Source organism: Vigna unguiculata, chromosome 11 (genome assembly GCF_037176805.1).
Source record: "Vigna unguiculata cultivar grain cowpea cultivar isolate G323 ecotype 2 chromosome 11, ASM3717680v1, whole genome shotgun sequence".
Lineage (NCBI taxonomy): Eukaryota > Viridiplantae > Streptophyta > Magnoliopsida > Fabales > Fabaceae > Vigna > Vigna unguiculata.
In genome coordinates this window covers 12,604,124-12,611,628 of record NC_140802.1, presented here as the reverse complement: position 1 = coordinate 12,611,628, position 7,505 = coordinate 12,604,124, and the positions used below count along the sequence as shown (strand labels likewise).

The 7,505-nt window shown below is 36.2% G+C and overlaps 1 pseudogene; it reads left to right on the top strand.

Annotated features, from left to right (window-relative positions):
- The first annotated feature begins 1,514 nt into the window (after window positions 1-1,514).
- LOC114170176 (cold-responsive protein kinase 1-like) lies at window positions 1,515-3,505 on the top strand (annotated as a pseudogene).
- Window positions 3,506-7,505: the final 4,000 nt, after the last annotated feature.

Genomic DNA, 7,505 nt, shown 5'->3' with positions numbered 1-7,505 from the left:
AAGACAGAATGATCTGCTTCACACCGAGTCATACCAAATTGTTGAACAACATTGCTAAACTTTCCAAATCAGACCCTAGGAGATTATTTTAGGCCATATAGGGATTTGCGAAGACGACATACCATCCCAAAAGACTCCCCTTGAGCAACAAACCTAGGAGGTTGCTCCATATAGATTTCTTCTTGTCAATATTCTGACCTAGCTTACCACAATGTTCACACTTAGGACGCCTTTTTCCTTGTTTGTGAGGGTGAGTACGGTCATCACAGTGAAATGCCAATGTAGAAGAATCATCAACAAAAGCATATGTATCAGTGTTGGGTTTTTTTAGTACACGCAAAAAGAGTATAGTAGGTCGAAGTCAAGTTGGGGACAACCGGGGAACCCAAAATCTGATTAAGAATATGTGAATATTTATCAACAAGTCTGTGTAATGCTTCGTGGTAGCGTTGGGGGAAGGATGCAATAACTGATTGAACTCTTGAAAGAGAGCACGAATTTTGCCGATATAATCATTCATAAAGTCTTCATGTTTACAACCAATAAGATCTACAAATTTAGAATAGACACCATAGAGACTTTGAGTATCATTGGTGTATAAACCACACATAGGGTAATCTATTTAATCTATTTATAATAAAGAGAGGTACAACTAAAAAGAGTAACCGGAAATAAATAGAGTAAATAGAAGATATTGTTTAATATTGTGATTAACAATATCTAAAAATATCCAAACAATATCTAACACACTATAGGGTAAAACTTAGAACAATACACAAAGCAGAAAAACAAAAGCTTCACAAAATTTTCACACCAATACTCATTCACTACATGAATTTCTAATATGTACATATGCACAACAAGCTCAAATGAGCATCAAGGCATCCAAACCAATTAAATATAGTCCACCTCATTGAGTTTCAAGAGAGAACATGCCATTCACTTATGCACACCCGAGTTATCCTCACAAGAATGTGTATACACTCATATCACTCTCAAATTTATCAAGGGAAAGTGTTTACCCTCTACACTTGCTATAAAATTGTATTTACATAGGCTTGTAGAACCTCTAACATCCACCAATATGTCGAAAACACACTTACAATCAATAGGACTTGCTTTTTAGCTTGTAATGTGGCTTGGCTAGGGGTAGGTCAGAAATGGTTGCAAGGCTTTGAGTCAAAAAATAGTAAAACAGTGCGACAAAAATTGGTTAAAGGTGTAATGGATATACCTTTCTATCATTTTCGAGTTTTTGTTGCACAATTGAAGAGTGACAACAATGAAATGTTATTTTACTTGGTTACGCAAATAAACAAGGTTACTTTTCATGAAGAAAATAAAACAAAAAATTGACTTTGGATTTTGATTTTTCGTGTTCATTTGAATAAGTAATATTCAATATTACGTTTTTAGGGTTGAATGTTGTTCATCATTCTTTGATATATAGGAGTGTTTATATTAAAATGGTATTTCTTTAATTGCATGTTATCAGAAGCAGGAGGATTACTATGATGACTACTTTCTTCAATCTTTTCAGAAAGAAAGGATCTTCCTAGTACAATCAGCTGACCATAATTGATTTAGGTATACTTTAATATATTTATTCCATTGAACTATTCCAAGATTTGGTCCTCGTTGGTGTTTCCATAAACCACAAAAACATAATAATCCAGTTTTATAGTTACCCATTTCTTTTATTAGTTCAAACTTCATTTTTGAAAAGGGTTTGGGTAGGTGTGACTCTTACGGTAGTCTAGGATTGTATGCTTATACTCATAAGCATGACCCCAATTTTTTGTATTCTTTGGTTTTACAATATGATTATACAAAAAATTGGTATGATCAAAATGTTATGTGTTTTAATCAAGTTACAATATATATATATATATATATATATATATATATATATATATATATATATATATATATATATATATATGCTACATGTTTCAAAATTCCAGAATGTCAATATCTACATATATAAGGAATTGCGAAGTGCCATTAAAGATTTTAGTCGTGTAAACTTCTTAGGGCAGGGAGGTTTTGGAGCCGTCTTTAAGGTAATTACAGTAGTATGGTATCAATCAAGAATTTATGAAGATTTCTTAGACCCACTAAGGCAACTAATAAACTTATGCACTTAACTTCTATAACTTATGGAGAAACTCAATACATTTTTTTCTTGCTTTCATCTTCTATAAGTACTTATGTAGAAGTTTATCATGAATTTAAATAAGAAAAATGTTACTGATAAATTTCTCCATGGTTCAGGTAAAGTTGAGAAATGGTTCTCTGGTAGCTATAAAGGTTTTATTACCTGCATCATATACACTAGGAGTCCGGGAATATTTGAAAGAAATCGAGGTGATCTCTAGTATAGAGCATGAGAATCTAATTAAGTTGCATGGATGTTGTGTGGAAGACGACCACAAAATTTTGGTATATGGCTATCTCGAGAGTAAGAGCCTAGCACAAACACTTAATGGTAATTGAGTTCATGTCATGTGTTAAGAGAATGAATTGTTAAAACAACTATCTTAATTATGAACTAATCCGTTTGAGTTTACAGGTGCAGGCCACAGTAACATCCAATTTAGTTGGCCCACAAGAAGAAACATTTGTGTAGGTGTTGCAAGGGGCCTTGTGTTCCTTCATGAAGAGGCTTAGCCCCACTTTATCCATAGAAAGATACAAGCAACAAAAGTACTACTTAGCAAAGATCTGCGGCAAAAAATTTCACATTTTGGGCTTGCAAAGCTTATCCCACCCATTTTGTTTTCAATTAGCTCATGTTGTGAAATTTCAGAATTTTCAGGTTTATTAGTTCTTCTAATTTGATTTTGTAGTGGTTATGTGGCACCAGAACGTGGAGTCCGAAATAAAGTGACAACAAAATCAGACGTTTATAGCTTTGGAGCTCTATTATTAGAAATTGTTAGTGGGAGGCTTAACCGAATAGGACATTTGCCTGTTGAAGAACACAATCTTCTCATAAGGGAAAGCACTAACACCTTCCTTTATGAAAATATGGATCCTTCTCTCACATATCTTTGAATTTGAATTGAAAATGGAATTGGGGTTAGTGGTACTAATAGAATATTAATGTTCATCACCATTAAGTGGATGGAAACTCAAAAGTGAAAGTGTCTTAGAGGCTTGGAATTTGTATGAGGCTGGAGAGACAGAAAAGTTGGTGGATGCTTCTCTAAATGGAGACTTCAATGTTAAGGAGGCCATCAGATTTTTTAAGATTGCTCTTCCTTTGCATGCAGGATTATCCTCAGCTACGACCCTCAATGTTCATTGTGCTTCAAATGCTTATAGGCGAAAAGGATGTGAATAAGAAGAATATAAGAAAACAAAACACAACATTTGACTATGTGGAGAGGTCGTAAGTGCTTGCAAACGAAAGGGCAAGTATGAAGAAAATGGTAAAATTTTGTTAGCTGAAGAGTTTAGGGTTTCTTTTGCTACCGTACCTTCAGTGCAATATGTGATCTAAGTAATTAATTTGATTGTTACTAGGTAGCCTTGATTCACTCTCCTTATTCTGAAGCAGCCAATCTTTATTGCCATCTTTTGCTACAAAGCAGCATTAAGCTTGTATCATAGTTTAGCTTCTTCAACATACCTTTGATTTCTCCTTGAAGTTGAGCCAAAACAAAGATTTTTGGTACTCATTAAGTTTGGTGCACAATTTATATGACATATTATTGATTTTAATGTACAAGGATACTTTGGGTTTGTGAAAGTGATGGGAAATAGAGTCACATACCATATGTGACTATAAAATGGAATTATCAGCAATTATTTTTATTGTGAACAAACTTATCTTTGAAGGAATTTAACTCCAAAATGCTATGAACAAACATAATTTTGTGATTAAATATTCAAGACTATATTCTTACGAAATTGTTTTCCATGTAATCAAATTTAAATTATTAATAAAATTCAATTTGTTGACTTGAACCTAATCCTAATTTCAAAATTGTTTTTTAAAAATTCTCAAACTCTAAACCAATTATTGGCATATGTTTCGGTAAAAGAAAGGTCAAACACTTTTTTTAGTGTCAACAAATATTTGAGAATGCTTTTGAAACTAATTAGCACAAAAAAAATGCTCCTCTTGCAAGAGGGAGCTCGTCTGTTTTAATAGAGGGAAAGTTAGTTTTACATTTGGATATTTTTCCTTTAATGGGATATGGTAGTTATAACTACTAGTGAGACCGTGGTCTATTTATGGGTGAAAGTTTTGGGCATTTCCCTAGATACTGGATATCTAGATATATATGCTAGAGTATGGGCCTTTAAGTTGAGGTTGGGCTTTGTTGTGTGTGATGTTTAGATACTTCGGCCTTATTTGTGGATGCTTTTTGGTTAGCCTCATCTTTTGGTCGAGGTGCTCTCCAGACGCTTCATCCTCTTAAGGTTGACCTGATCTTCCGGATGAGCTACTTCCCGGGCGCCTTACCCCGTCACTAGGATGAAGACCAACCTTATCCTCTGGATGAGCTACTTCCTAGGTGCCTCACCTTGTCACTAGGATGAAGACCTCATCCTCTGCCTGGGCTGCTTCCCAAGTACCTCACCTCGTCACTAGGATGAAGACCGACCTCATCCTCTGGATGAGCTGCTTCCCAAGTGCCTCACCTCCTCACTAGGATGAAGACCTCATCTTCTAGATGAGCTACTTCCTAGGTGCCTCACTTCGTCATTAGGATGAAGACCTCATCCTCTGGATGAGATGCTTCCCAAGTGCGTCTCCATGTCCCTAGGATGAAGACCTCATCCTTTGGATGAGCTACTTCCCCGGTCAACTATGTTCATCATTGCTCTAAGGTGCTTGACTTGGGTTGGGTGCTTGAGTTCTACTAGGAATTGGACCAAGAAGATACATCATCTAATCGGTATTTGTTTTTATTGCCATGTTTAGTACTCTAACAAATGAAAAAAACTCGGTATGAACATATTAAGAAGCATTAAAGTTGGAAATTTTTAAAATCCAAAAATTTATTAGATATAAAATGACCAAGTTAAAATCGGTAATTTAAGTATGTTTTTAAATTGAATTTGTAAGTATGTTTTTTTCTAATAATATTTTAGCAAGAAACTCCACAAAATATTTTTATGATAATTTTTTAAAAGTATATAATTATTGTTAAAGGTCTAACATTGTTATTTTAGTCTTTATATATTTTTAAATATAACTTTATCCAACTTTAAATTTTAAATCTGTTGATATATTTTATATTTCACATTTTAATAAAATAATTTTTTTAATAATACCTTACATAAATATATTAATATATTTATGTATTATTATTATTACTTTACTAGTTTCAATTTTATAAATTTTTGTTTGACAAATATAATAAAATAAGTTGTGTATATTTCTCCAATTTGAAGTTTTTTTCTTTTTTGTTTTACAACCAAGACCAATTACTCCTGTAACACCCAATTTAATTAATAACGTTAATTAATGGAAATGTCACACATAATAATATAGTAGCGCAGTCCTGAATTTTAACACTACTCCATACAATATCCAGAAATGTTAGAAGAAACCAAGACACACCACAATGCCAGATACAAACAAGATACAAGAACTTGACAGTAGTTATTAGAGTACTAAAGGACAAAATGGTACATGGGCCATAGCCCTACGAGAAGGTCCAAAATAGTAGAGTCCAGCCCAGGTCGACTACGCAGCTGAACCATCACCTCCCTGTTGACCACGGGTGTTCCTCGCATCTGTTCACATCAATAAATTGATGTTCATCGCAACAGAGAGAACCACACATACAAGACATACAACAAATAACATAAGGGTAAGCTAGAGCAAAAAAAAAGTTTATCATGCAGTTACATACAATTTCATAGTTCAAGATACATATGTCAACCCATCATGTTAAGACTTGCAAACAATACACTAAGACTCAAACACGACTCATCCGGATACATATAATTTAGTCGGATTCAGCGAATGCTTGCACTTGTGGTGGATTTCCCTGCTCTACCAAGTTGCGCACCCCCGAGCTAAGTGTTACAATGTCTCAACCCCCTACACAAGGTTAGCCCTTAATGGGTTTCAGACCTCCTCCTACTCTCACCACAGGAGTCAGTCTGCTCTATGTGAGACTAATTGGCTCCTTAGAGCGTCAAGATGCAACCTTACCTTGAATCCTTACTAAATTATATAGATGGGGCACCACCATGAATTCCCACTAACAGGGGTCATGAAATTACGTCCTGACCACTAAGGCACCACCATGAGGTCTCACCTAGAGGCTCATGGAATTACGCCCTAACCACATACAACTCATGTTTCCAATAACCAATATATAATCCTTCACCATGCCATAACCATGTCACATTAATAACCAACCATCCCATTTGTTTCACATGCCAAGATCATACCAACGCACCCAACAAATTCATACCCTCAGATATTTCATGCATAATCACATGCCTCATACTTTAAATAAAGCAAACCAACCAATCAAACAACCAATAAAAACCATGTGAGGAAAAATAGTGTGACCTGCAGCACATCTCGCTCAAGCCAGAAGCCCTCACTCAGGCGAGAGGGGTGCTCTCGCTTAAGCTGTAGACTCTTGCTTAGGCGAGATAGCGACAGAGGCCATGGGAGATTTTGCGAACGCTCGCTTAGGCGAGCCCTCCTCGCTTGAGCGAGGCCACTCCTCACCCAAAGGTGAAGTTCCTCGCCTAGGCTAAGACTGGAGCAACATACCAAGGCTCCCACGCGTTCTCGCTTAAGCGAGCGTCTCTCGCCTGAGCGAGAGTTCGAGTGTGAACCTAGCCTGCTTCTACAAGTCGCGCTTAGGCGAGACAGGCTCGCTTGGGCGAGAGTATCAGATCTCGCCACTGTTCTCCTTGCAACAGCCACTTTTTCATATCCAAATAACAACACAAGGCATCTCATATATTCACAGCAATGTACAGTCTATACAAACCCCAAGTAGATTCCAAAATAGGACAAAATAGACTAAAACTCATAACCCTAGCTTCCCTTACTTGGAAAGAGCTAGTAGAAACTTCGATACGCAACAGCGAGCACCACAGTCCTACAAACAAACCAAATAGCTGGAAACAAACGGTTGAACAGAACAGAAACAAGGTTACCACGAAACCCTAACTGGGATTACGAAAGTGTAACTGGAGAAGAACTAATATGAGTTGAGGAGTAACTTACGTGACTCTGAGACTAAACTAGCTCGAAGGTGGCGGAGATCCAAACCCTAGCATAGGTTCTGTGGAGAAGAAAGGAGAGTGTGAGGGAACTGTTTCTTTGCAAGAATGGCAGAAGTGAGTGGGGTTTGACTGTCTTAGGAACCTTGTGCACCCTATGGGCCAGCCCTTAAGCCCATTACATTTGGGGCATCCCTTAAATATTAGGACTGACATAAGAGGGTCTTACAACTCCTATATAGCACATGTTTCGGTATAAACTATATAAAAAAAATTTAAGAACAATCAATCAA